The sequence below is a fragment of the Heptranchias perlo genome, chromosome 20 (genome assembly GCF_035084215.1).
Source record: "Heptranchias perlo isolate sHepPer1 chromosome 20, sHepPer1.hap1, whole genome shotgun sequence".
Classification (NCBI taxonomy): domain Eukaryota; kingdom Metazoa; phylum Chordata; class Chondrichthyes; order Hexanchiformes; family Hexanchidae; genus Heptranchias; species Heptranchias perlo.
This window is the reverse complement of record NC_090344.1, coordinates 24,430,800-24,452,277: the sequence shown is the minus strand read 5'-3', so window position 1 is coordinate 24,452,277 and position 21,478 is coordinate 24,430,800. Positions and strand designations below refer to the sequence as shown.

Below are 21,478 nucleotides of genomic sequence, written 5' to 3'. Positions count from 1 at the left end.
GCCGCAGTTTTGCCCATTCACTTAATCTAGTAATATATCTCTGAAATCTCATTCTTCCATCCACACTGCTTATAATTCTGTCTATCTTTGTGTCATCGGCAAACTTGAATATGTGGTTCTCGATCCCGTCATCTAATATCAATGAGACCGCCGAAATTGGGGTAAATTCACATTCAGCTTCAATCTCCACATCATCTTGAGACATTTTATTTCCTCCATGTGTGTTGGGCCTTGGAAACTTCTGCACTTTGTCCTCTGGAGCTGAAATATAATTCAATTCGAACAACTGCAGAGATGTCAGAATCCAATTGGTGACTTTTCACGAAAAAGCAGTGCGCTAACAGGGCTCGTCCGGGATTTGAACCCAGGACCTCTCGCATATTTCATTAGAAAAACGCCGAAAGCGAAAATCATACCCCGACGCCCAAAGCGAGAATCAGACCCCAAGATCAACGAGCCGCTTGCTCGAAAGGCCTGCAGCCGGTCTAAAATTTCAACATAGTCTTCCGCCGATCGGCTATCCTTTCCAACCGCTTCTGTCCACCCAATCTCGTTTTCTATTCCTATATGCAGCAATATCAAGTTGTACACTTCCTATTTCCATTCACCAATATTAGCCTCTCTTTACTAAATTCGTTTACAATGTACGACTTGTTTTTTCAAACAATACTTTTCAGAATTAGTTAATCTGAAGCTACATTGGCATCTGTCTCGGCATCGTCAGAGGATACAAGCTGCCTGAGTATATTTTACTCACATTGCTGTTTTCTTTCACTGTGAGGGCGAAGAGACAAAAATGTGGAGACATTAGCTCCGAATTTATCAGCTGGGTTGCACCTTTCCTTTTCCGACCGTCTCAGTCTTTATTTTCTTTCCCTTTCCCTGCTGGTGTTGCAGGTTCGATCAGCCTTCACCGTTCCAGGAAGCCTGAGAATTCCATCAGGGGACAACATCGAGACAAGGAGAGATAGAGAGATTCATGTAAATAAAGTCGAGTATAAATGGGTGGTTCTGCAAAGTAGCAGAATTTTAGTTGCAGATTGGGCAAGATTCTTTCTTGTGTATTTGAATTTTGCAAGATTACATTGGGCACCCAATTAAAAGCGCCGGCCACGTTCGAGTATCTCTCATGCTCTGAGAGAGATAAATGAAGTGAGTTAGATCCAGTTCATTCATTTGAGCATTGAACGGATCTTTAAACAATAATTCAGCGAGCCGAAATCAAACCTGCGAAGGAAAACTCAATTTGATCTTGAATTTAACGCTTCAACCACTCGGCGATCGCAGCGGCACATGGCAGTACTTGCATGGCTGTAGATGCCACTTTAAACTGCCAGTTGCTTCAAACGATGCCCGATAGACCGGCGTTGTCTTATCGCTTTCCCACGAGTTTCATTTGATTCGGTGGGTCAAGTTTGGGAAATTGAATGATTTTCAGCGGCAGCTTGTGGTCGTATATTACCTCATTTTCATTACCGGTAATGAACCACTGCAGCCACTGCAGAATTCGGTGCCACCCACAGCCGATCGGTCATCCTTTCAGACCTCTTCTATCCATCCAATCACATTTTCTATTCCGATGTAGAGAAATGGCGAGTTGCACACTAACTGTTTCCTCCGTTCTCTTTCGCAAACATATCACTGAACAAAACTTCACAAGGCACTCAGGAAAAATAATTCAGTTCAAAATCATTAGCTTCCGAAGGACCTGCGAGGACAGACTGACCAAACCTGCGTTCAGTCGTGAAGCTTGTGGGTGTGTTGTCATCCTAAGGGACAGAGACAGGCCTGCGACACAGAGCGAAGGCAGGAACTCAGAAATGTGGCCATAAATGGGCAGACAGTCAGTCACAGTCATTGATTCTGACAGTCAGTCAGTCGGGGAGCGAGGCCTGCAGCCAGCAAACAAAAAGCCTGGCCTGAGAATAAGGCAGAGACCCAATCAGACGGATAAACAGACAGACAGATAGACAGACAGATATCTGACTCAACGTCAAAACGCAGCATGATCGAATCACGTTGCGGTGATATCATTTTCACAGTAGCTCAGGGTCCTGCCCACAGGTTTTATAGCGGGGCAGTGTTTTATGGATGGGCTGTTCATTGTTCGTAAAATAATATTGATCGGAATTTAATTTGTTACATTAAAGTGCTCTTTGTTTGTTAATTTCGATCTGCATCCTCGACAATGTATACAGAAACAAGTAACAATGTTTCAGGGATGTGGTTTGTTCAACATTCGTTCAAAAACCCTGTCAGCCGGTTTAAAAATAAACACAAACTACCCAACACGTGGGTAAGCCCATAAAGCTAAGCGGTATACATGGACGGTTAGCTCAGTTGGCTAGAGCATGGTACTCATAACGACATGGTCGCGGGTTCGATCCTCGTACGGGCCATGAGATTTTGGTAACTTTTAAAAGTTTGGCAGACTTTTGAAACAAGCGAATTCGCAGAAAATGTCATCAGGTTAATTTTTTGGAGTAACATCCATTAATATGTTTTCTTATCTATCTTTTTGAGGTCCAAAGTGGACGGCCTCACACTTGCTTACGTTAAAATCCATTGGCCGCAGTTTTGCCCATTCACTTAATCTAGTAATATCTCTCTGTGATCTCATTCTTCCATCTGCACTGCTTATAATTCTGTCTATCTTTGTGTCATCTCTCTCTATGTTGGCGGAATCCATAATGAGGGGTTTTAATCTTGAAATTGGAGACAGACCAATCAGGCAAGAAATCAGGAATTACTTTAGCAAACAAGATATGGCCGAAAGCTGGAACTCTCTCGGCCAAAAGGATGTGGATTGTGGCTCAATTCAAATTTTCAAGACTGATATTGATAGATCATTTCTCGGTTTGGGTTCCAAGGGATTTGTGTTCAAGGCGGGGAAGGAGAGTTGAGTTGCAGATCACGTCATGATCGAATTGAATGGCACAGCAGGAAGAGGGGCTGAATGGCCCTCTCCTGTTCCGATGTTCCTTTTCAGCTCAGCGTGGTGCTGAATGACGTGCAAAAGGCATCAGACTGACTCCAGAATGAAAATCAGGTGCACAGAAGGAGAAACCCTGAGATTGCAGAACGAACTGAACCCCTGCAGCAAAGCCAACAGCTGTCTCTCTACAATAATAGAATGGGAAGAATTTTAGCAACCAGCCCGGCTAGCTCAGTCGGTAGAGCATGAGACTCTTAATCTCAGGGTCGTGGGTTCGAGCCCCACGTTGGGCGATTTGTGTTCTATTTTTCACAATGGGTCATAAAATTTTCAAATTGCAACCTCTTTTCTCGAGTTCATGAAATCCAGTTAAAAAACAGACACAACACTGAGCTGTGTGAAATGAAACCTTGAGCGTTGCCAAATATCCAGTCCCTCCAGATTCTACCTTCTCATTCCCTCCAGATGGGACACGGCAGATTATCGGTTCAATCGGCTTCATTTATTGCTGTTATCAAAAATGTTGAATGTTCGAAATTGTAATATTTGGAAGATGACATCTCTGGATCCATTCGCCTCTCTGATACATCCTGAGCCCCCCTTACCCTCTTTGATTCTCGCTGAGATCCTTAACTTCTCTGATACACTCTGTCTCTGAGCTCAGAGAGTCCATGATCATCTTTGAACCTTGTCAGCGTTCTTTACCTTCTCTCATACCCACTGAGTGCCCCTGACACAGATCTGCCCTGAGCCCCCTTACACTCTCTCAGACTCGGCAGTCCTTCCCCTCTCTCAGTTCTTAATGTACTCTCCGATGCCCTCTGACAGTCCCTTCCCTTCTCTGAGCCCCCTGACACTTTCTGATGACATCTGACTATCCCTTCCCCGCTCTGAGATCCCCTTGCACTCTCTGATACCCTCTGACAGTCCCTTCCCCTCTCTGAGATCCCCTTGCCCCGATGGATCGCCACTAAGAAGCCATTAGGCTCCCTGATACATTCTCAGAAACCATTACCCTCCCTGATATCCAAGTGCGATGTAATTTTACAGGTGGATCGACCGGTCTGTGTTCAGGATGATTTCCAGAATTTGTTCGGTCGCTGCTACTTCGGACTCTCGGAATCTGAGAGCTCTATCGGCGATCGGTACCGATCTGCTACTATAAACTGGGTGTGGGTTTATGAGCGCGCTGTTGCTTTATAAACCGAATGAGTTTATATATGAGAGCGATGTTTATATGTGAACTGTGGGTGTGAAAATATGAGTGCGATGTTTATATATGAACTGTGGGTGAGTATATATGAATGCGATGTTTATATGTGAACTGTGAGTGAGTATAAATGAGCCACAGCAATGTGGTTGATTCTTAATTGCACTCTGAAAAGGCCTAGCAAGCCACTCAGTTGTAAAATCTCGCTAATAAAAGTCATAATAAGAATAAAACCGGACGGACCACCCGGCATCGGACCACTAGGCACCGGACACGACAAAGGCAAACCAAGCCCAGTCGACCCTGCAAAGTCCTCCTCACTAACATCTGGGGACTTGTGCCAAAATTGGGAGAGCTGTCCCACTGACCAGTCAAGCAACAGCCTGACATAGCCATACTTACAGAATCATACCTTTCAGCCAACGTCCAAGATTCTTCCATCACCATCCCTGTGCATGTCCTGTCCCACCGGCAGGACAGACCGACCAGAGGTGGCGGTGCAGTGATATCCAGTCAGGAGGGAGTGGCCCTGGGAGTCCTCAACATTGATTCTGGACCCCATGAAATCTCATGGCATCAGGTCAAACAAGTGCAAGAAAAGCTCCTGCAGATTACCACCAACCGCCCTCCCTCAGCTGATGTATCAAACCTCCTCCATGTTGAACACCACTTGGGGGAAGCACTGAGGGTAGCAAGGGCACAGGATGTACTCCAGATGGAGGACTTCAATGTCCATCACCAAGAGTGGCTCGGTCGTATCACTGCTGACTGAGCTGGCCGAGGCCCGAAGGACATAGCTGCCAGACTGGAACTGCGGCAGATGGTGAGAGAACCAACACGAGGGAAAAAGTTACTTGACCTCGTCGTCACCAACCTACCTGTCGCAAATGCATCTGTCCATGACAGTATTGGTAGGAGTGACCACCGCACCGTCCTCGTGGAGACGAAGTCCCGTCTTCGCACTGAGGATACCATCCAACGTGTTGTGTGGCACTACCACCGTGCTAAATGGGATAGATTCAGAACAGGTCCAGCAGCTCAAAACTGGGCATCCGTGAGGTGCTGTGGGCCATCAGCAGCAGCAGAATTGTATTCCAGCATAATCTGTAATATCTTGGCCCGGCATATTCCTCACTCTACCATTAATAAACAAGCCAGGGGATCAACCCTGGTTCAATGTGGAGTGCAGAAGAGCATGCCAGGAACAGCATCAGGCGTATCTAAAAATTAGGTGCCAACCTGGTGAAGCTACAATTCAGGACTACATGAAAGCTAAACAGCGGAAGCAACATGCCATAGACAGAGCTAAGCGAAACCACAACCAACGGATCAGATCAAAGCTCTGCAGTCCTGCCACATCCAGTCGTGAATGGTGGTGGACAATTAAACAACTAACGGGAGGAGGAGGCTGTGTAAACATCCCCATCCTCAATGAGGGCAGAATCCAGCACGTGAGTGCAAAAGACAAGACTGAAGCGTTTGCAACCATCTTCAGGAAGAAGTGCCAAGTGGATGATCCATCTCAGCTTCCTCCCGATATCTCCACCATCACAGAAGCCAGTCTTCAGCCAATTCGAATCACTCCACTTGATATCAAGAAACGGCTGAGTGCACTGGATACAGCAAAGGCTATGGGCACCGACAACATCCCGGCTGTCGTGCTGAAGACTTGTGCTCCAGAACGAGCTGCGCCTCTCGCCAAACTGTTCCAGCACAGCTACAACACTGGCATCTACCCGACAACGAGGAAAATTGCCCAGGTATGTCCTGTCCACAAAAAGCAGGACAAGTGCAATCCGGCCAATTACCGCCCCATCAGTCTACTCTCAATCATCAACAAAGTGATGGAACGTGTCGTCGACAGTGCTATCAAGCGGCACTTACTCACCAATAACCTGCTCACCGATGCTCTGTTTGGTTTCCGCCAGGGCTACTCGGCTCCAGACCTCATTACAGCCTTGGTCCAAACATGGAAAAAAGAGCTGAATTCCAGAGGTGAGGTGAGAGTGAATGCCCCTGACAACAAGGCAGCATTTGAGCGAGTGTGGCACCAAGGAGCTCCAGTAAAATTGAAGTCAATGGGAATCAGGGGGAAAACTCTCCAGTGGCTGGAGTCAAACCTAGCACAAAGGAAGATAATAATGGTTGTTGGAGGCCAAACATCTCAGCCCCAGGACATTGCTGCAGGAGTTCCTCAGGGCAGTGTCCTAGGCCCAACCATCTTCAGCTGCTTCATCAATGACCTTCCCTCCATCATAAGGTCAGAAATGGGGATGTTCGCTGATGATTGCAAAGTGTTCAGTTCCATTCGCAACCCCTCAAATAACGAAGCAGTCTGAGCCGGCATGTAGCAAGACCTGGACAACATCCAGGCTTGGGCTCATAAGTGGCAAGTAACATTGGCGCCAGACAAGGGCCAGGCAATGACCATCTCCTATAAGAGACTGTCTAACCACCTCCCCTTGACATTCAAAGGCATTACCATCGCCGAATCCCCCACCATCAACATCCTGGGTCTCACCATTGACCAGAAACTTAACTGGACCAGCCATATCAATACTGTGGCTGCAAGAGCAGGTCAGATATTCTGCGGCGAGTTACTCACATCCTGACCCCCCAAAGCCTTTCTACCATCCACAAGTTACAAGTCAGGAGTGTGATGGAATACTCTCCACTCGCCTGGATGAGTGCAGCTCCAACAACACATAAGAAGCTCGACACCATCCAGGACAAAGCAGCCCGCTTGATTGGCACCCCATCCACCACCGTAAACATTCACTCCCTTCACCACCGGCGCACCGTGGCTGCAGTGTTTACCATCCACAGGATGCAGTGCAGCAACTCGCCAAGGCCTCTTCGACAGCACCTCCCAAACCCGCGACCTCTACCACCTAGAAGGACAAGGGCAGCAGGCACATGGGAACAACACCACCCGCACGTTCCCCGCCAAGTCACACACCATCCCGACTTGGAAATATATCGCCGTTCCTTCATCGTCGCTGGGTCAAAATCCTGGAACTCCCTTCCTAACCGCACTGTGGGAGAAGCTTCACCGCACGGACTGCAGCAGTTCTGGAAGGCCAATTAGGGATGGGCAATAAATGCTGGCCTCGCCAGCGACGCCCACATCGCATGCACGAATAAAAAAAATGCGATTTTTATATATAAGCTGTGGGTGACTATCAATGAATGCGATATTTATATATGAGCTGTGGGTGAGTGTATATGAATGCAATGTTTATATATGAACTGTGGGTGTTTATATATGCGTGCGATGTTTATATATGAAATGTGGGTATGTTTCTATGAGTGCGATGTTGATATATGGACTGTGGATTTGTATATGTAGGTGCGATGTTTATATATGAACTGTCGGTGTATATATAGGTGTGCGATGTTTAAATATGAACTGTGTGTGAGTGTGTATGAGTGAGATGTTTATATCCGAACAGTGGATGTGTATATATGAGTGCAGTATTGACATATGAACTGTGGGTGTGCATATATGAGTGCGATGTTTATATATGAACTGTGGGTGTGTATATATGAGTGTGATGTTTATATATGAACTGTGGGTGTGCATATATGAGTGTGATGTTTATATATGAACTGTGAGTGTGTATATATAAGTTCGATGTTTATATATATGAACTGTTGTTGTGTGTATGTGAGTGCGGTGTTTATATCTTGAACAGTGGATGTGTATATATGAGTGTGGTGTTTATCAATGGACTGTGGTTGTGTATATATGAGTGTGACGTTTATATATGAAGTGCAGTAATGAACAGCAAGGCGTCGCTGGGGTGATATTTTCTTGCAAGACAATGGCGAAAAGTTGCATTTGCTTTGGTGTCCCAATAGCTCAGTCGCGGTTGCATTAGACTGAAAACTTAAAGGTCTTTGGTGTCATCCAGTGTTTGGCAGTTTTTGGTTATTTAGTTTCTTCTTCTTTGGGTCGATTCTCGCATTTATTTGCAGTGAAATTTTATCCCCGCCACTGAAGAATTGGGGATGGAACAGAGAGACATCAACGATGGGAAATATTTATATCGTCTGCATTTGGTTTTTATTTCTCTGTTACCTTCTGCCTTTTCCTCTTGGTTTTTCCTCTCTCGGTGCCGGGTGACCATTTGATTTGATGCATTTGTTCTAAACTGATCCTTTTTCCACATCTCGGGGCGGTCAGACCCGCTCTGTCTTTCTGTTGTTGCTGATGATCATTAATGGGAACAGGCCGCGAGTTAAACGTTTCTCTGCAAACCGGAGAAAGAAAAAGAAAAAGAAAGACTTGTTTCTCCGGCCCAGGGGTAAAGTTACAATGGATGTTATTCAATAAAATTGTCCCGTGAATTTGTCTGTGGATCTGATTGTAAAGCTTGGATTTTAAAATTACGAATACCCAAAACAAAGCCCCTTATCAACCCATACAGGAATCAAACCCGCGATCACGACATTGTGGCATGATTTACTCTAGCAAGCTGGACAACCAGTCTCCTAAAATGCAGTCTGAAAAGCGTTTCACATACAAAACAAATCATTATTAAACTTGTGACTGTCACTCGGTAACCACGTTGGCGTCTCTTTCAGTCTGCAACAGAAAGTTATCGGTTGGTTAATGGTGTTTACAGAAATATTCCTCATTTCGTCGAGTTTATTTGGTTTCATGTAATTATTTCTATAGGTGTGAACGCCGAATCATAACCACGAGCCCACCAGGCACCTGTACGGACAGTTCACCCAATCCGGTTACTTTGATGATCTGCCCTACTCTGCTAGAAAAACAATAGGATGAACAGCCCTTGTCTGTGAAAAGGTGTCCTCTCCCCTTGATCAAACTAATGTTTGCAATTGATGAACTGGAGTGAATTGCGCTCGAAGCAGATCTGGAAAATGCGCAATGCAGCCGCACAGGAATTCCAAATCCACTCTCCGTGGAGGAAAAGGAGTGACAGAAACAGAAGGAGATGCCACGTGAAAGATTTGGACCCGGACCTGCTGCATGAGACTTTAAATGTTGTCAGCCTTTAACTGTAGCTCACAGTGTCAGAACAGTCATTGTTATCATTTGCCTTTTATGTATCTTCTTGTACTGCATCTCTTCAATATCCCCGGGTTGTTACAGCACTGCTTTCTTCAAATTAAATCCCATTGTGAAAACATACACGATTTCAAACCAAAGCGAGGTGTGTGAGATTGGAAGGAGAGTGTGAGTGGGGATCATGGGCCCGTGCGTGCGTGCATTTTGGAAATGGAAACAGAGACATCCGCTGCTTGTGGGAGTATTTCACCTCATTTTCCATTTCACGCTCAGGCCTACCCGCACTCGGTACTGTCATGGCCTGAACAAGTCTTTCGTGTTCTCACAGAAAATGCCACTTTGTGCGAGCAGTTTGTCCGGCGTGGGCTGCAATGAGGTAGGCCACTGGGAGTATTCAATTAATGAAATCAGTACTTCAAACAGAAAACATTCTTCACTCACTTATCCTGAGACATTAGGGTCTCTATACTTGAATTATTGTTCCATTCATTGGAACTTGGGAACATGAGTAGGCCATTCAGCCCCTCGAGCATCCTTCCTGAGGTGGGTGCCCGGAACTGAATGCAATCCTCCAGATGGGGTCTCACCAGAGCTCTGTGCAGCTGTAACATAACATCCACCCCTTGTTTTCCAGCCCTCTTGAGATAAATGGGGAGAGTCAGAGCTCAAGAGAGAAAGCGAGAGTGAGCAAATGGGAGAGAGAGAGAGGACTATGCATTGCACAAACCGTCCCTGTGTCGATTTCTCAGGAGCGCTATGAATCCCCACTGAGCTTTTGAACCACTTGCTGCACCGCAGCAAAAGTTCCAAAGCAGCATATGGGTAACGTGAAATAACCTAATCGACAGCCGATTTGTGGTGCCATGGATAGCACGTGGGACTTCTTCAAATCACTGCAAAGGTTGTGTGTCCAAATCTCACCATCGTTGAATTTTAGTTCAGGGTTCGGTGATTTCGGCGCTGGGAAGTGAAATTTTGCAGCAAAACCGCAACAGGATCATTAATGATCGTCAAGGAAGGGAAATAACCCCCTACACTTCATCTTACACAAGTAGCTCCAGTCCCACCCGAATTTATAATGCTTAATCCACTCTGAGCTGGATTGGTGAAACACTCTCAAGATGGAGGCACATCATCTGCTCACCGCAAAAGTCAATCTGCTGGACTTCCGGCTCTGTCAGACTGCATGTTCCTTCAGAAAGGTTTCCAACTGGACACATGCATCCTGCTGCCTGCGAGCATTGGTGCTTGAGGGGTAGAATTCTTGCTTGCAGTAATTCTATTCCTGTGAAAGTAGCTCCTGAAGATCGCAAGATGGAAAGTTTCGTGACTGAGCGGTCGAACGCGCAGGGTTAAAGCTCAGGCTAAATTCCATAACTTGTAGATGGATCAAAATCATAGTTTGTGGCTCCAATTCCGCAGCCTCCCTCCTGTAAACTAATAACACGAAATATCTCATCTGATATTGCAACAAGAGGAACCACGTGGCGATACAAATAATTGATGCATTTTGGAACACTCAATTATACGTTCAGCTCCGTTCGAAATGTTCACAAGGAAAAGGATTCGTTGATCTAGGTGAGACTCAACTAACAACCTCGCCATTTCCCGACCTTGTCCGGTCATATAAGGACCGCGCACTGACTGATTGCGCTGCTAGAGCCCGGTCACTTTGATCACCTCTCCTCCTCTGCTGGAAAGAATCTTAAGGTGAGAAACGTGTCCTGTCCCCGTGATGAAAATAATAGCTGCACGTTCACTTTCAGCTTCTTTCACATCCTCTGCTCCATCGCACTACAATCGGGTTTTCTGTGAACAGATCAAAATAAACACTGGCAGAAATTCTAACAGCAGTGGGATTCAAACCCACGCTTCTATAGAAATTAAATTTAACACCTTCGACCGTGAGGCCGCGCTACCATAATGTCACAGAAATGTTTAAAGAGCTGTTTAATGCTCCAATAAATGAATTGAAGCTAATTGACCGCATTTAGCCGGTGCTGGGGTTGTTCTCCTTCGAGCAGAGAACGTTAAGAGGAGATTTGATCGAAGTGTTCAAAATCATGAAGGGTTTGGATAAAGTAAATAAAGAGAAACTGTTCCCATTGGCGGAAGGGTCGAGAACCAGAGGACACAGATTTAAGGTGATTGGCAAAAGAACCAAAGGCGATATGAGGAAACAGTTCTTTACCCAGCGAGTGGTTATAATCTGGAATGCGCTGATTGAAAGGTGGCTTTCAAAAAGGAATTGGATAAATACTTGAAGGGAAATAAATTCAGGGCTAACGGGAAGGAGCGGGGGAATGGGACTATCTTGACTGCTTTAACAACGAGCCAGCACGAGCTCGATGGGCCGAATGGCCTCCCTCTCTGCTGTAACCATTTTATGATTCTATGATTCTGTTTATACTCTTTATTTTCTTTGCATGCATTTCTCCATCTCTCCCTGTCTCTGTCTCATGTGTTGTCCTCTAATGGACTTCTCAGGCTTCCGTGAACGGCGACGGCTGATCGATCCTGCAACACCAGCAGAGAAGGTTGAAGAAAGGTTGAGACGGTTGGAAAAGTAAAGGTGCAGCCCAGCTGCTGCAGTCAATGTCCAAACATTAAGATCTCTTCGCTCTCACAGTAAAACAAAGCACCAATTTGATTAAAGTATACTTATGGGAGAGTATATATTATCACCATGCCGAGACAGACGGCAAAACATATCATAGAATCATTAAAATTTACGTTAGCGGAGGCCATTCGGCCCATCATGTTTGTACCGGCCGGAAAAGAGATATCCAGCATCACCCGACTTACCAGCGTTTAGTCCGTAGTCTTGTCGGTTACGGCTCATCAAGTGCATATTGAAGTCCTTTTTAAACCCGATGAGGGTTTCTGCTTCTCCCACCCTCTCAGGCAGTGAGTTCCAGACCCCCACCACCCGCTGGGTGGAACAAAATTCCCCTCTGCTCCACTCTAATCCTTCTACCAATTACCTTAAATCTATGACCCTTTTTATTGAACTCTCTGCTACGTGAATCAGGTCCTTCCTATCCACTCTATCGAGGCCCGTGATAATTTTATACACCTCAATTAAATCTCGCCTCAGCCTCGTCGGTTCCAGAGAAAACAACCTCAGCCTATCCAATCTATCCTCATAGCCAAAATTCTCCACTCTTCGCAACATCGTCGTAAATCTCTGTACCATTTCTAGTGTAGTCCCATCTTTCCTGTAATGTGGTGACCAAAACTGTACGCAATACTCCAGCTGTAGCCGAACTAGTGTTTTATTCAGTTCCAGAATAACCTCCCTGCTCTTACATTCTATGCCTCGGCTAATAAAGCAAAGTATCCTTTATACCTTTTTAACCACCTTAACCACCTCTCCTCTTCCCTTCAGGGATCTGTGGACATGCACTCCAAGGTCTCTCTTTTTAACGACACCTCTCAGTATCCTCCAAAGCAATGTAGTTTCCGAGCAACTAATTCTGAAACGTCTTGCTTAATAATATAAGTCGGAGAGACGAAACCAATTTAGTAAAGGGAAACTAATATTGGTGACTGGAAATAGTTAGTGTACAACTTGATATTGCTGTATACCGGAATAGAAAACGAGATTGGATGGACAGAAGAGGTCTGAAAGGCTAGCCGATCGGCTATGGGAGACAGCGAAACTTTAAACTGGCTGCATGATGTAAGTAACAGCGTCTGGTTGGTCGAGATGTATGATTCTTGTTTCGGGGGCTTTGGTTGATTAATATCTGAGCGTCCCGGGGTAAAATCCCCAATAAGCTCTTGCTGTTCAGCTACGTTGAGTGTAAAATTCACCAATTGGCTTCTGACATCTTTTCAGTGTTCCTGTTGGTCGGATTAAAGTGCATGTTTGAGCTCCAGAGGACAGAGTGCTGAAGTTTCCAAAGTGCAACACATGTGAAGTGAATAAAATGTCTCAAGATGATGCAGAGATTGATGCTGAATGTGAATCTCCCCCTATTCAGGTGGTCTCATTGATATTGGATGACGGGACAGGGAACGACATATGGAAGTTTGCCGATGACACCAAAATGGGCAGCGTTATAAGCAGTGCAGATTATATAGGAATAGGAACACAGGAACAGGAGCAGACCATTCAGCCCCTCGTGCCTGCTCCGCCATTTGATAAGATCATGGCTGATCTGTGATCTAACTCCATATACCTGCTTTTGGCCCATATCCCTTAATACCTTTGGTTGCCAAAAAGCTATCTATCTCAGATTTAAATTTATAAATTGAGCTAGTATCAATTGCCATTTGCGGAAGAGAGTTCCAAACTTCTACAACCTTTTGTGTGTAGAAATGTTTTCTAATCTCGCTCCTGAAAGGTCTGGCTCTAATTTTTAGACAGTGCCCCCTACTTCCAAAACCCCCAACCAGCGGAAATAGTTTCTCTCTATCCACCCTATCTGTTCCCCTTAATATCTTATAAACTTCGATCAGGTCACCCCTTAACCTTCGAAACTCTGGAGAATGCAACCCCAATTTGCGTAATCTCTCTTCGTAACTTAACCCTTGAAGTCCGGGTATCATTCTGGTAAATTCCAGAGAGACATTAATAGAATGAATGAATGGGCAAAACTGTGGCAAATGGATTTCAATTTAGGCAAGTGTGAGGTCATCCACTTTGGACCTCAAAAGGATAGATCAGAATACTTTATAAAAGGTGAAAAATTCGAAACTGTGGAGTTCCAAAGGAACTTCGGTGTCCATGTACATAGATCAATAACATGTCATGGACAGGAACAGAATATAATCAAAAAGGCTAATGGAATGGTGGCCTATATGTTTAGAGGATGAGAATAGACATTATGCTACAGCTACACAAAGCTCTGGTTGGACCACACCTCGAGTACTGTGTTCAGTTTTGGGCACCGCACCTTAGGAAGGATATATTGGCCTTGGAGGGAGTGCAGTGTGATTTACTAGAAAGATAACTGGACTCTAAGCGATAAATTACGAGGAGAGATTACACAAACTATAGTTGTATTCCCTTCAATTTAGTAGATTAAGGGTTGATGTGATCGAAATGTTCAAGATATTAAGAGGAACTGATGTGGTAGATGGATAGAAACTATTTCCGCTCGTTGGGGTGTCTAGGACTTGGGGACATAGGCTAAACATTAGAGTCAGACTTTCAGGAGTGAAGTTAGGAAAAACTTCTGCAAGCAAAGTGTTGGAGAAGTTTGGAACTCTCTTCCATAAACAGCAGTTGATGCGAGCTCAATTGTTTATTTCAAACCCGTGATTTATCGATTTTTGTTAACCAAAGATATTTAGAGATATGGGACTAAGGCGGATACAGGGATTTCGGTCACAACTCAGCCATGATCGCATTGAGTTGCGGAACAGGCTCGACGGACCAAATACCACAATCCTGTTCCGAAGTTGCTCATTGGTGCAGAATGCAAAACGATCTTGCATTGGCCGGGAATCGAACCCGGGTCTCCCGCGTGGCAGGCGAGAATTCTACCCCTGAACCACCAATGCTTGCTATTGGAGAAGTTACATGCTCCTATATGGAATGCTGTCTAAACGAACATGCCGTTTGCAGCTGCGATGGCCGAGTGGTTCAAGCGTTGGTCTCAAAACCCCATTTGGGTTTTCCTGCCGAGGTTTGAATTCTGCTCGCAACCCCCAACTGTTTCAAGATCTCTTCAATGCTCAAATAGATTAATTGGAGTTAATTGACCGCATTTACCTCTCTCCCAGCATCAGAGATACTTTTAATTGAGCGTCCAATCTTCTCTTGCAAGATTTCAAGACCCGAGAAGGAATCTCTCCCAATCTGTAACTTAAATTCTGGTCGTTTGCAAAACCTGACATTTATACTCTTTATTTTCTTTGCATGCATCTCTCTATCTTTCCCTGTCTCTGTCTCTTCTCTCTCTGTTGTGCCCGACGGGCTTCTCAGGCTTCCTTGAACGGCGAAGGCTGATCTCACCTGCAACACAAGCAGAGAAAGGTAAAAAAATGGCACTGAGACGGTTGGAAAAGTAAAGGTGCAATCCAGCTGCTGCAGCAAATGTCTACACACTTATGTCTCTTCACTCTCACAGTGAAACAAAGCATCAATTTGATTAAAGTATACTTCTGGTCGAGTGTATATTATCGCGATGCCGAGACAGACGGCAATTATATCATAGAATCCGAGAAAGTTATGCCAAAGAAGGAAGCCATTCTGCACATCGTGCCTGTGCCGGCCGAAAAATCGGTACCGAGCCTCATCTCACTTTCCAGCGTTTAGTCCCTAATCTTGTCGGTTATGGATCTTCAACTGCATATTGAAGTTTTTATTTTTCAATGCGATGAGGGTTTCCGCCTCTCCCACCCTTTCTGGCAGTGATTTTCCGACCCCCACACCCACCACCCTCTGGATGGAAAAAAACATTCACTCCCCTCTAATCATTCTACCGATTACCTAAGATTGATGTATCCTGATTATTGACCTCCCTACGAAGGGAAATAGGTCCTTACTATACACTCGATCGAGGCCCGTCATAATGTTATACACCTCAATTAAATCTCCCAACAGCCTCCTCAGTTCCAAAGCAAACAACCCCAGCCTATCCAATCTAATCTCATAGCTAAAATTCTCCAGTTCTGGCAACATTGTCTTAAATCTCCTTTGTACCCTTTCTCGTGCAATCACATCTTTCCTGTAATGTGGTGACCACAACTGTATGCAGTATTCTTGCTGTGGCCTAACTATTGTTTTATAAATTTCTACCAGAACCTCCCCTGCTCTTATATTCTATGCCTCGGCTAATAAAGGAGAATATTCTTTATGGCTTCTTAACCACCGTATCTAGCTGTTCTGCTGCCTTCTGGGATCTGTGGACATGCACTCCAAGGTTTTGCTGTTTATCTGCACCTCTCAGTCTCCTCCCAAGAAATGTAGTTTCAGAGCAACTAATTCTGAAACGTCTTACTTCATAATTCAAGTCGTACAGTCGAAACCAATTTGTTAAAGGGAGACTAATATTGGTGACTGGAAGTAGTTAATGTACAACTTGATATTGCTGTGCACCGGAACAGAAAACGAGATTGGATGGACAGAAGAGGTCTGAAAGGATGGCCGATCGGCTGTGGGAGGCAGCGCACCTTTCAACTGACTCCACGACTTCAGCATCAGTGGTTTGTTGGTCCAGGGGTATGATTTTCGCTTGGAGGGTTGTGTTATGTGATATGCGCGCGATCTCAGCTTCAAATCCCGCATGACCCCTCATGTTTCTGTGCTTTTAGTGAAAAGTCACCAATTCGCTTCCGATATCTTTTCAGTTTTGCTGTTGGTGGAATTGAATTATATCCAGAGAATGTTTGAGCTCCAGAGGACAGAGTGCGGAAATTTCCAAGGCACAACACAGGTGAAAAAAAAAATGTCTCAATATGATGAGGAGATTGGAGCTGAATGTGAATTTACCCCAGTGCAGTCGGTCTCATTGATATAAGATGACGGGATCGAGAGCGACAAGTGCAGATGACGCCAAAATGGGCAGCACTGTAAGCAAAGTAGATGGAAGCAGAACATTACAGAGAGTATTTAATATAATAAATGAATGGGCAAAACTGTGGCAAATGGATTTCAATTTAGGTAAGTGAGAGGTCATCCAACTTGGACCTATAGAGCATTGATCAGAATACGTTCTAACTGGTGAAATGCTCGAACCCGTGGAGTTCCAAAGGGACTTAGCGGTCCATATACATAGATCATTAAAATGTCATGGACAGGTACAGAAAATAATCAAAAAGGCTAATGGAAAACTAGCGTTTATATCTAAAGGACCAGAATGCAAGGTGATAGACATTATGCTACAGCTATACAAAGCTCTGGTTAGACCACACCTGGAGTACCATGTTCAATTCTGGGCACCGCAACTGAGGAAGGATATTTTGGCCGTGGAGGTAGTGCAGTGTAATTTTGCTCGATTGATACCTGGAATCCAAGGGTTAAATTACGAGGGGAGATTACACAAACTAGGGTTGTATTCCCTGGAATTTAGTAGAATAAGGGCTGATTTGATTGAAGTTTTCAAGATATTACGGGGAACTGTTGGTGTTGATGGAGAGAAACTCTTCCCGCTCGTTCGGATGTCTCGGACTCGGGAACCTGGCCTAAAAATTGGAGTCAGGAATTTCAGGAGTGAAATTAGTTAACACTTCGACAAGCAAAGGGGGGTAGAAGTTTGGAACTCTCTTCTGCAAGCGACAGTGTTAGCTTAATTTTTAATTTTAAACCTGAGACTGATAGATTTTTTCGTTAACCAGTGGTATTAAGGGATACGGAGCGAAGTCGGTTATATGGAATTAGGTCACAGATCAGCCATGATCTCACTGAATTGCGGAACCGGCTCGAGTGGCTAAATGGCTTACTCATCTTCCTAATATGGTGCAAAACATGAAACGTCGAATCCGTGTCAGAGGCCAGAATTCTATCCCAGAGCCACCAATATTCGTGCGTACAGGCACTGCATATGTCCATTTATGTTACTCTCATGGTGATTGAAAGCTGCAATTTGAGTAAATTATACTTATGGTAGAATGTAAACTATGACGATGTCGAGACAGACGATTATGTTGTTTCAGAGCAATTCATTCTGCAAAGTGTTACTTGATAATGCAAGTCTTACATTCAAAGCAAATTTGATAATAAGCGAGAAATATTGTTGATATGAAATGATCAGTGTGGAACCTGATATTGCTCTACATCGTGCATCGTAGAAGAAAGCGGGATTGTATGGACAGAGCCTTCTGAAAGGATGGCGGAACGGCTGCATGGCAGCGAAATTTTACAGCGACTGCACGGCTCTGTTGCTTGTTGGTCTTTGGGTCTGAATGTCGCTCAGGAAGTTCGAATCGTTCAAAATTCCGAATGAGCCCTGTTATGTCCCCATTTTTAGTCAAAAATCACCAATTGGCTTCTTACATCTTTTCAGCGGTGTGGAAGGCAGTTTTGACTTATCTCCAGCAGAGCATGTTTGAGCACCAGAGGAAAGAAAGCAAAGGGTTTGTCCATGCAACACAAGTAGACGAAATGAAGATCATCTTTCAAGAAGTTGTAGATTGAAGCCGGCACATGAATTTATCCCAATTCAGACAATCTCATGGGTGCAGAACAAAAAAGGTAAAGGATGCTGCATTGGCCTGGAAACAAACCCCTGGTTTCCCACCAGCAGGCGAGGGTTCCACCACTGAACCACCAATGGACACACGGCTGCAGGCAGCACGTGTAGCTTTGGATACATGTCTAGAACATGCACTCTGGCAGAGTTCCTGTGATTACCCTGCGCAATCGACTCTACAGCCGCGCGATGCCTTTGTGTTAACTTATAGATTAAGCATGGTCGTGAAATTCACTGGGGGTTCGAAACCAGCTTACACGACGATTGTGAAACAGTCAAATAAATAAGAGCTGTAATTACCAGGCAGTGTTTACTTCTCTCAGAGGTTAAGGGATAATCCAGCCCAATGTTCACCTTTAAGATTTCACGACTTGAGACAGAATTTCAAAAAAACTGTACCTTAAATTCTGCTCAATCACAGAATTTGGAGATTTATACTATTTTATTTCTTTGCATGCATCTCTCTATCGCTGTCTACGTTTCTTCTCTCTCTTATCAGGCTTCCTTGAACGGCCAGGTCTGGAAACCGGGGATGGAAACGACTGTCGGATCTTCAGTCCAATTGTTGGATTTCGACGGGATGATCTTTGCTATTTTCCGTCTCCGTTTTCGGAAAATATAAACCCAGATGGGATTTCACCTCCTCAGTCCCGTCACCTCCGGGTAATGGGAATGAACCCAATCTATCGCTCGGTCGGAACATCCGTATTCTTATTGCTTAAGTATAAAATTACGGGGTTACAGCTATATTCAGGAGCATTTTAGAAATTAACACGTAACAGACTTATGCGAAAACTAGAAGCACGTGGAATTAAAGGACCTGTGGTAACGTGGGCACCTAATTGGCTCAGGAATGGGAGGCAGAGAGTCGTGGTGAACGGATACCCTTATACATTAGGGTCTCTATACTTGAATTATGTTTTCATTTATTGGAGCATAGGAACAGGAATCGGCCATTCAGCCCCTCGAGCCTCCAGGTTAACACATCCTTCCTGAGGTGGGGTGCCCAGAACTGAATGATGTCCTCCAGATGGGGTCTCACCAGAGCTCTGTGCAGCTGTAACATAACTTCCGCCCCTTTGTATTCCAGCCTTCTTGAAATAAACGGGGAGAGTAAGAGCTCAAGAATGAAAGCGAGAGAGAGCAAGACGAATAGAGAGAGACAGACAGACAGACAGATCACTAGGCATTGGAGAAACCGTCGCTGTGTAGATTTCTCAGGAGCTGCTGTGAATCCCCACTGAGCTTTCGAACCACTTGCTCCACCGCAGCAAAAAATCATAAGCAGCAAATGGGTAATGTGAAATCACATAATCGATAGCCGATTTGTGGCGCAATGGGTCGCACGTTGGACTTCAAATCACCAGCTCCAAAGTTGTGGATTCCAATTTGACTACCGTTGAAGTTGAGGGCTCAATTTTGGTGGTGGGAATTAGAACTTTGCAGCAAAACCACAACAGGATCACGAATGTTCATCAAAGAAGGGAAATAACCTGAAAATCGCAAGAATTCAAGTAATCGTGACTGAGCGGTCTAACACGCTGGTTTAAAGCTCCAGTTAAATCCCATAATTTGTAGATGGATCAAAATCATGGTTTGTGGCTCCAATTCCGCAGCCTCCTTCCTGTAAACTAATAAAATTAAACATCTCATCTGTTTTTGCAACAGCGTAGGCCGGAGGAACCACATGGCTGAACAAATAACTAGATGCATTTTGTAACACACAAATTGCACATTCTACTCCGTTCGAAATGTTCACAAAGAAAAGGATTGGTTGATCTCGATGAGAGTCAACTAACAACCTCGCCATTTCCCGACCCTGGACTGTCATATAAGGACCGCCCACTGACTGATCGCGCCGCAAGAGCCCGGTCACTTTGATCACCCGTCCCACTCTGCTGGAAGGAATATTAAGGAGAGAGGCCCTCACCTGTGGGAACGTGTCCTGTCCCCGTGATGAAAATAATATCTGCACTTTCACTTTCAGCTTCTTTCACATCCTCTGCTCCATCGCACTACATTCGGGTTTTCTGTGAACAGGTCAAAATAAACATTGGCAGAAATTCTAAGAGCATTGGGATTCAAACCCACGCCTCCATAGAAATTAAATGTAACACCTTAGACCGCGTGGCCGCGCTACCATAATGTCACAGTCATGTTTAAAGAGCTGTTTAATGCACAAATATATGAATTGAAGCTAATTGACCGCATTTACCCCGTGCTGGGGCAGTTCTCCTTCGAGCAGAGAAGGTTAAGAGGAGATTTGATAGAAGTGTTCAAAATCATGAAGGGTTTAGATAAAGTAAATAAAGAGAAACTGTTCCCATTGACAGAAGGATCGAGAACCAGAGGACACAGATTTAAGGTGATTGGCAAAAGAACCAAAGGCGACATGAGGAAACACTTTTTTTACCCAGTGAGTATTTATAATCTGGAATGCGCTGCCTGAAAGGGTGATGGAAGCAGATTCAGTCGTGACTTTCAAAAAGGAATTGGATAAATACTTGAAGGGAAATAAATGCAGGGCTACCGGGAAGTGGCGGGGGAATGGGACTAACTGGATCGGTCTTACAATGAGCCAGCGCGGGCTCGATGGACCGAATCGCCTCCTATGCTGTAACCATTTTATGATTGTATGATTCTATTGATAATCCTTATTTTCTTTGCATGTATTTCTCTATCTCTCCCTGTCTCTGTCTCTTGTGTTGTCCCCTGATGGACTTCTCAGGCTTCCTTGAACGGCGTTGGCTGATCGATCCTGCAACACCAGCAGAGAAGGTTAAAGAAAGATTGAGACGGTAGGAAAATAAAGGGGCAACCCAGCTGCTGCAGCCAATGTCTACACATTAATGTCTCTTCGCTCTCAATTAAGTCACTCTCTTTTCATTCCTCTTATTTCGTTCTTTTTCTTTCTGCCTCCAGCACCTTTATCTGTATCCTGTTTTTATTCCCTCATGTGTCTCTGCTGGATGATCCAAAATTCAGACCCGCCGCTTCTTCCAGCTTTTTCTTCCTTCCACAATAATGGTCCATTTCATTGAGACTTTACTGCGGCCTTGCTACTCTAACATTCACCTTCACATTCTTACGCCTTTATGTTTGCTCGATATCGACCGCTGTTCCTCGGGGGCACATGGCCCGTTCATTTGTGC

General features: G+C 44.8%; 2 non-coding genes across 2 annotated transcripts; one reads left to right on the top strand and one right to left on the bottom strand.

The window, feature by feature from the left end:
• The first annotated feature begins 3,155 nt into the window (after nt 1–3,155).
• Nucleotides 3,156–3,228, top strand: trnak-cuu (transfer RNA lysine (anticodon CUU)). Its single transcript has one exon. It is a non-coding gene; the product is annotated as a tRNA-Lys (tRNA).
• An 11,395-nt stretch (nt 3,229–14,623) lies between these two features.
• Nucleotides 14,624–14,694, bottom strand: trnag-gcc (transfer RNA glycine (anticodon GCC)). Its single transcript has one exon. It is a non-coding gene; the product is annotated as a tRNA-Gly (tRNA).
• Nucleotides 14,695–21,478: the final 6,784 nt, after the last annotated feature.